Source organism: Neophocaena asiaeorientalis, unplaced genomic scaffold (assembly GCF_003031525.2).
Source record: "Neophocaena asiaeorientalis asiaeorientalis breed wild unplaced genomic scaffold, Neophocaena_asiaeorientalis_V1.1 scaffold34, whole genome shotgun sequence".
NCBI lineage: Eukaryota > Metazoa > Chordata > Mammalia > Artiodactyla > Phocoenidae > Neophocaena > Neophocaena asiaeorientalis.
Genome location: NW_020172464.1, coordinates 1,202,417 through 1,210,476, shown reverse-complemented (window position 1 = coordinate 1,210,476; position 8,060 = coordinate 1,202,417).

The following is an 8,060-nucleotide window of genomic DNA, read 5'->3' as shown; positions in this document are numbered from 1 at the left end:
GATGACAGTAGATTTGAGTAAAGTCTAATATTCAACTATTTATAAACGTATTTTTTAAACTTCTCAATAAAAAAGTCCTATATTTAAAAAATACCTTCTGAAGTAGAAGCTAAAGTGGTGCTTTTCTTTGGCTCTTTGTCCTCTACTGGTGTATGTTCATCAGAGCTGAATTTAAAGAAAACTGTAGTAAGAATCAGAAAAGTGATAAAATATGGACCACAGAGTATAAAAATATACACTTAAAATTTTTCAGTAACAAACTGATTGTCCAAGAACCATTCAAAGCCAGCACCTGACTGCTTTTGTAACAGTACAGCTTATTGGCCAACCACCTTCATAACAGTAGAATAATCATTTACATTTGCATAATGCTTTCGAGTTAACAAAATGCTATTCACACTGAAAGCAGCATGAAGGATTTATATTTTCAGAAGAAACCACAGGGCAAATGCAGGGAAATAGGAATCATAAGGAAAGATGAAAGAAACTGGACATAAGAAGGCTGAGGGAAGACTTCATAATTTCATTCTACATGTGGAACAGACATACAGTACAGTAGCAACTGTTGTGTCTCCCCAGAGTGAGAACCTAACACACTACAGTATAGAGATTTCATCCTGTTGTAAGAGAATTCTGAAAATGAGTATTATTAGCCTTCTACAATAGCTTAAAAAGGGCATTTCCGTATCACAGTCTTTTCCTCTTAACATCACATCTGCAATAATTTAGGTATTTCCTAGAAAATTATTTTTAGGGCACCTTCCAACTCTAACTCTCTGATTTCATGTTCTTATAAGGATATCTGTAAGTACAAGTTTCTAATAATAATGCTTTATCAACTAGTCACAAATTAGAAGTTTATCTGTGAAGCACATTGTCTCAACTCAACCTAAAGTAGACACAGAAACAGAGGAAAGGGAAGCAGCAGCTAATAAATAGCACCAAAGAGAAAAGAAACAAGGAAAAAGAAGAAGCATTAAGCCTTCAGATAGTATTGTATATAGGAAAATTAACTAAACAAAACCATACTGGCATATTCATCTTTAAAATCCCTTTGTAATGCTAAAATCTGGCATGCAATCTGTTATTGGGTTAGTTGAAGAAAAAAATAATTCAAAATAACATAAATGCATTATTTGTCTTAACACTGAACCCTTCTATGAATAGGAAATTAGCACCCCATGAATTATAATTTAAAAAGAACAATTAGCACGCTAAAATCCACTGGCAACATGTTTTAATTCTTAGGTATGTTCCATATTTTTAAAACTTAAGGGACATAAAAGGATAAATCACAAGAAAGAAGAAATATGTGAGACGCACTTAAAGTTCCTCACTTAATTAAAAAATTTTTAAATAGGCACTGGATTTAATAAATGTTATAACATATTTTAAAAATACATTTTTAAAAGACTTACTGTGGTTCAGTATTGTATTAGTCAGCTAGGGCTGCCATAACAAAATACCATAGACTGGGTGGCTTAAACAACAGAAATTTATTTTCTCACTGTTCTGGAGGTTAGAAATCCAAGATCGAGCATTGGTTCAAGATGGCGGAGCAGAAGGACGTGCTCTCACTCCCTCTTGTGAGAGCACCGGAATCACAGCTAACTGCTGAACAATCATCGACAGGAAGACACTGGAACTCACCAGAAAAGATACCCCACATCCAAAGACAAAGGAGAAGCCACAGTGAGATGGTGGAGGGGCGCAATCACAATAAAATCCAATCCCATAACTGGTGGGGGGTGACTCACAGACTGGTGAACACTTATACCACAGAAGTCCACCCACTGGAGTGAAGGTTCTGAGCCTGAACAGTATGGAGGTTCCTTAAAAAACTAAAAATAGAATTACCATATGACCCAGCAATCCCACTACTGGGCATATACCCAGAGAAAACTGTAATTCAAAAAGTCACATGCACCCAATGTTCATTGCAGCAATATTTACAATAGCCAGGACGTGGAAGCAACCTAAATGCCCATTGACAGACGAATGAATGAAGAAGGTGTTGTACATATATACAATGGAATATTACTCAGCCATAAAAAGGAAAGAAATGGAGTCATCTGTAGAGACGTGGATGGATCTAGAGACTGTCACAGAGTGAAGTAAGTGAGAAAGAGAAAAACAAATATCGTATATTAACGCATATACGTGGAACCTAGAAAAATGGTAGATGAACCAGTTTGCAGAGCAGAAATTGAGACACTGATGTACAGAACAACCATATGGAAACCAAGGGGGGAAAGTGGTGGGGGGTGGTGGTTGTGGTGGGATGAATTGGGAGATTGGGATTGCCATATATACACTAATATGTATAAAATGGATAAGTAATAACCTGTTTAAATAAATAAATAAAATTAAATAAAATAAAAAAAAAAAGAAATGCAAGATCAAGGTGACATCAGTGTTGGTTTCTGGTGAGACCTCTGTTCCTGGCTTGTAGAATGCCACCTTCTTGCTGTGTCCTCACGTGGCCTCTTCTCTGTGTCCTCTGTGCTCAGGTCAGGAGAGGTGGGAGTGGGGAGAGAGGGAGAGAGGAAGAGTAGAGGGAGAGAGGAGGATAAGGGGGAGATAGAAGGAGAGAGAGAGAGAGAGAGACAGAGAGATACTGATTGACTGAGATCTCTGGTGTCTCTTCTTCTTATAAGGACACCAGTCCTACTGAATTAGGGTCTCATCCTTATGAGCTTATTTAACCTTAATTACCTCCTTAAAAGCCCTATTGCCAATTACAGTCACTTCGAGGGTTAGGGCTTCAACATATGAATTTTGGGGGCACACAATTCAGTCTAAAGCAAGGATTCTTTGCAGAAAGTCCTCATACTTCATGAGCTTCCAATTCTCTAATCCTATCTCACTTAATTTTCCAGAAGATATAGGCATGTAAATTATAACTCAATAGGTGAATTCTAGAAAAAAGGGGAAAGCTAGAATGAACGCTGTGCTATGGATTGGAATTTGAGGTACTGGTGTGAACTCATGGATTTCAATAGGTAGAAAGGTTATGAAATATAAATAAATGTCCAGTTATTCTATTCTCCCTTTATGTTTTAAACTTTAAATTAATAAAAACTTGGTATAAATGTAAACTTAACACTTAGGGTCTGATGTTCTGATAGTACTATCAAACGGTACAGACTACAGACAGCCTGAACAGCCAGGCTAGAAATGCAGCCTGGGAGGCTGTCAAGCGCATCCCTTCTGCCGCATGCATGACAGAGCTTCTAATTGCTCATTTCATCTTCTGCAATATGTGACAGAAACAGTTTTACATTTGGAAATAACTTCATTTGTTTATGCATATTTATGAAAGGAAAAAGGAGTCTGTTCCAATTTGGTTAAAACTTTAGTTTTCAGAAACCCAGGACCTAGTAAAGACAGCTTTTAAAAATGAAGCACTACTGATTGGCATCTTTAGATTTCTTGATTAAAAACCTAACTAAACTGATTACATGTTAGGCATTCTTTCAGTGATGAAGAGGTTCTCGGTGAAAAATTTGGGAACTATTTGGTGCTTAGTAGAAATATTTTGAATTAATGTATGTACCAGTTATTGCCATTTCTTTACCAAATTCAAAAATTTTCTGTCAAGTAAATATTTCAATTTTGAAAAAAAATGAAGCACTACAAGAAGTAGAAAATAAAGGGAGCTCTGAAAAGTTCTATGTGACAGAAGTTGTATTCAATGAGATCCAGGGTTTGTTTTCTTTGTTTTTCCTTTAGTTCCTTTTTGGAAAAGGAGTACACTGTCTATCTGTTCTTTGGAGGACATTAAATTTTTTTTGTTTTATTATAATGTTTGTCATTTCTTCTGTTTAGTATTTACTATTACTCATAAACTGAAAAAAAAGAAAAGGAGAAAACTAACAGAGGCTCAATTCTCCGAAGTTTAGCTGCTTGTGTCTCTGTTTTTTTTTTTAATCCTTACAAAATAAATATATTTGGTCTCATTGCTTAAATAAATTATTTTTCACTTCTTTATTCAGGGGAAAAGGTATTATAACTGCAGATTTGGACTCAGAGGGTCACCCAGTTCCAGAAGCAGATAATCTAAAAGTAAACATACAAATAATAGTCCTTGGAATATATAAGTATAGGGGCCAATGATGCATGCCAGACTGTAAAGACACACAGTCCTTGTGGTGTAGGGCCTAAAATTAAGGCCCAATATTATGTGCTGCCTTGACATCTGGGGAAACCAGTAGGGCCTCCAATGGCCTAACTGCAAATTCCCCTTCCCACTCTGCTCCTGCAGAAAAGGTCCCCTAGCCAAACAACCCTCTTTATTAAAGGGACAGGTGCAGTTCCAGATTATCCCTGCATAGTGGATCTTATGTGTCCAGTGTCAGGTGTCCTATGTTCAGCTGCCCCATAACCCTAGGGAGGGATTACCTCTCTCACCAACAGGGTGAATAAGAGACCATTAAAACAGTCCCTGCTGCTACCTGGTTTCATCTGGACTCAAGATGAATTATCTTCTACATGCACAAATGCAAATCTCATCCAAGCTGTTCTTACACCTTTTGGTTGGGATTCTAAAATAACCTGTTTGGTTTTTGATTGACACAGATTGTGGGTGACCTTTCTGAAACATATAACTTGGAGAGGTAGGTCTCCAATATAACTCAGGACTATTTTTACTGTTCCTCCTCCCAGGTGTGAAACCCTAATAGCTAAAACATAATGTGTATTATGTTCCAGGCACTAAATCATTACAACAACCCTAAAAATGTCAGCACTATTTTTATCCCCGTTTTTACAGGTGAAGAAATGTACCTTGGAGAGGTTAAGTAATTTGCTCAATGTTTTGACTTCCTTAAATTAACATTTGTTAAGTGGAGCACAGGGTGCCAGATGGTGAGCCAAAGTTCAACAACAGACCACAAGAGAAATTGAAATAGAGAAGTTTATTACTCACAGGTCCAGTAGGAAGTATCCAGCACACCTCGAGGGGTTACATGGGGAGGTCAAGATAGGGTGCAGAGAGTGACAGGACCTGGGGCACATGCTTTTATTACAGTCTGTGGGTGGAGTGCTTTGGGGTTCCCAGGCTAGGGCCATTTTGGTCAATTTAAACCAAAAGAGCGGGGGTTTTGGTAAGCCCCACGAGGGTCTTCTCTAAGGGGGCCATACAGCATACCAGCACTGGGAGGCAGGGGAGACTGCAGATCACAGGGGCTGTTAGGGAAGTCATATCAGGAACTTACATTTGCTTGTGATTTTACGGGTTGCTATCTAGGGCATGTGCTTACAGGAGAGGGCTAGTCCCTGCAAACAAAATGGATGCTGAGGCAGCAACACCACAGAGTAGCTCAGGTAAACTCTCAATACCCAAAGTTATACAGGTATTAAGTGGCAAAGCAGGGCTTCAAACTCAGGCAGTCTGAATCCATCCACTATCTTCCTCCTCACTATGCTTTATTACCTTCCACTGCTGGAAGAAAAAAAATCATCAAGACATCTCCCAACTGTTGTAATTTCAACCTGCCCCTCAATGCCTGTAATGTTTGTAAATTTCTCATTTTTAACACATTCAAGGCACTTGGGAGGTATGAATACTTACACAGCAATAATTAGAACTTTTCCTTCTTAAACTATTTTTCTGCTCCAATACTCACTTTCATTAGAGGAAAATTGATCTCACCCTTCCCTCATTCTTCAAGGTCAAGATTGAGACCATTTCACAAGACCTTTCTCAAGGTAGCCCCACTTGCAGTTACGCACATTGCTTTTCCTACATTCATCCAATCCTGTCGTGGGGGAAGGTTTTCTCTTCTCCAGTTTAAACCCTTAATCTCAACCCTTCCCAACTCCCTACAAAGAATTTCCACTTACACATCCTGTTATCATCTCAAACCAATCTGTTCATTCATTCAACACACAATGGTTGAGCTCTTACTAAGTGCTAGGCACTGCGAATTCTGTGATGAGTAAAATCGGGCTCCTCCTTTCCACGAACTCAGTCTAGTGGGGAATAAAAACTTGCTCACAAATGATAACACAACGTAAACAGGTCTGGGACCCTTGGTCATGTCTTCTGCCAGACAAGAGGTGAAAGGGGGTGGAGGGGTCACAGCACCGTATGAAGGAGCCCAAGGATGAGTGAGAATTAAGGGAGAAAAAGGGCAAATAAGGAGCTGTCGTGGACTGAAGCAAAAGATGGAAATGGGCGCAAAGAAGGTAGAAAATGCTTAATTGGAACCGTTCAGAAGCGGGATGAGAGATGAAGCGAACTCTGAAGGCAAGTGGGCTCCTCAGAGCGAAGGTGCGGCCGCATCACTCACCTCCTCCCGGTCCAGGAGGCTGGGTCCCGGCTCGTCGCTCCCGCAGCGGCGCGAGTGGCGGCAGCGCTCAGCGGACGAGGACGCAGAAGCGGAAGAGGAGCACCGAGGTGGAGAGGGCAGCTCTCGCGAACGACACCGCAAGCCAGGGCCGCAGAGCTGGTTTCGGGAGCCTCGGCTGAGGCCACCCAGCTGATGGCCGAGGCCATTCCGGTCCCCGGGCCGAGAGCAAGAGTGCGAACGAGAGCGGCCGCCCCGCGGGCTCGGGGCTCTTCGACGAACTGCGACACTTCCCACTCCGGGCCGCGCGAGCGAGACACCCGAGCCATTGTTGCCGCGAAAGAGGTAACACTCTCAAGAGCCCGGGAAGATCTCGGTCTCTTCGGCTCCCAGAACGCGCCGCCGCGCTACCCTCCCCCGCCCAACCAAAGCGGAGGAAACCATTCCGGGTACGCCGGCAAAATCCTTCCCCAGGCCTACGTGGCCTCTCGCCGACGTGAAAGGGGTGTGTGCATCCGTGTAAATAAACCGCCGCTGCAATCGGTTCCTCTCATCCTTCCGGTTCCTCAGGAGGCGCGCCAGGTCCAAGTTGGATCGGAGACCGTGTTTTTCTCAGCCTCGTACTTGAAATGACTGAAAGGAAGGATGACAGACCACAAGATACATTTCACTGAGTGGCCTTATCACCAACACAGTCAATTCTGCTTGTGTTCCAGGTGCCTTCTGTGCGTGTGTGTTACATATTCTATACTATTGGATGCTTTTACTGTTTCTCGTGTGTGTGTATGTATGTACATACGTACATATACATAATATCAATATATGCACAGATGTGGGCGTCTATGTACATGTAGAATATATAGGAATGGCTCAAATCGAATTACATTTTTTTTTCTGAGTCTATCCTGATTTCAAATAAAAATCTAAGTGGGACGAGAAGAAAAAGCACCAAGTATTCAAAGTATTTCCTATGCAGCTGACAGTGTTTTTATTTTAGTGTTGTCAGATTTAGCAAAAAGAAAAAAAATACAATAGGTTCGCTTACATTTGAATTTCAGCTAAACAATGAATAATGTTTTAGTATAAGTATGTCCCATACAATAATAATGCACTATTAACTATTTTCTACTAAAGATGAGGAGATAGCCAATATTATACCTCCTCCCTCCTCTCCCACCACCTCTAAAATTTATTCTTTATATTCTAAGGCTTTTCACTTGCTGTTAGAGAAAATGGATTGGGAAGCAGCCCCTGATATCTGGAAGCTGACTAGCACTCAGGCCATGTTCTTCTGTTGGACATAAACTCACAGAACACCAATCTAAGACAAGGTCACTAGGTGACTGACAACGTGAGACGAAATAAGACCACTTCATAATTTTGTCTAAGCACAGACAAAAAAAAAGTCACTGTGCCACCCAGAAAACACCAAACACCCCCTCTCTTGACCAAAATGGGTGACTGCTACTTTATCAATTACAGCTTTATCTTTGCCCTAGTCTGCCCTCCCTATATATGAGATTATTGAGATGCCCAATCATACAATTGCCCCTGCTTTCTGACAGCATCTGATTTAGAGCGAACTGCCACTTCCTTAGACCCTCCCGTAAATCACTCAAATACTATAGTAGGTTCTTTCTAACATTCTCTTACTGAAACACCCCATGGTTCCCTATGGTGTTCATTCTCCCTGCCTGCAAAGAATAATAAACCCAACTTGTCAACTATGAGTAAGTTCCTGATGGTCTTTGGTTGAAGGGCATTGACATT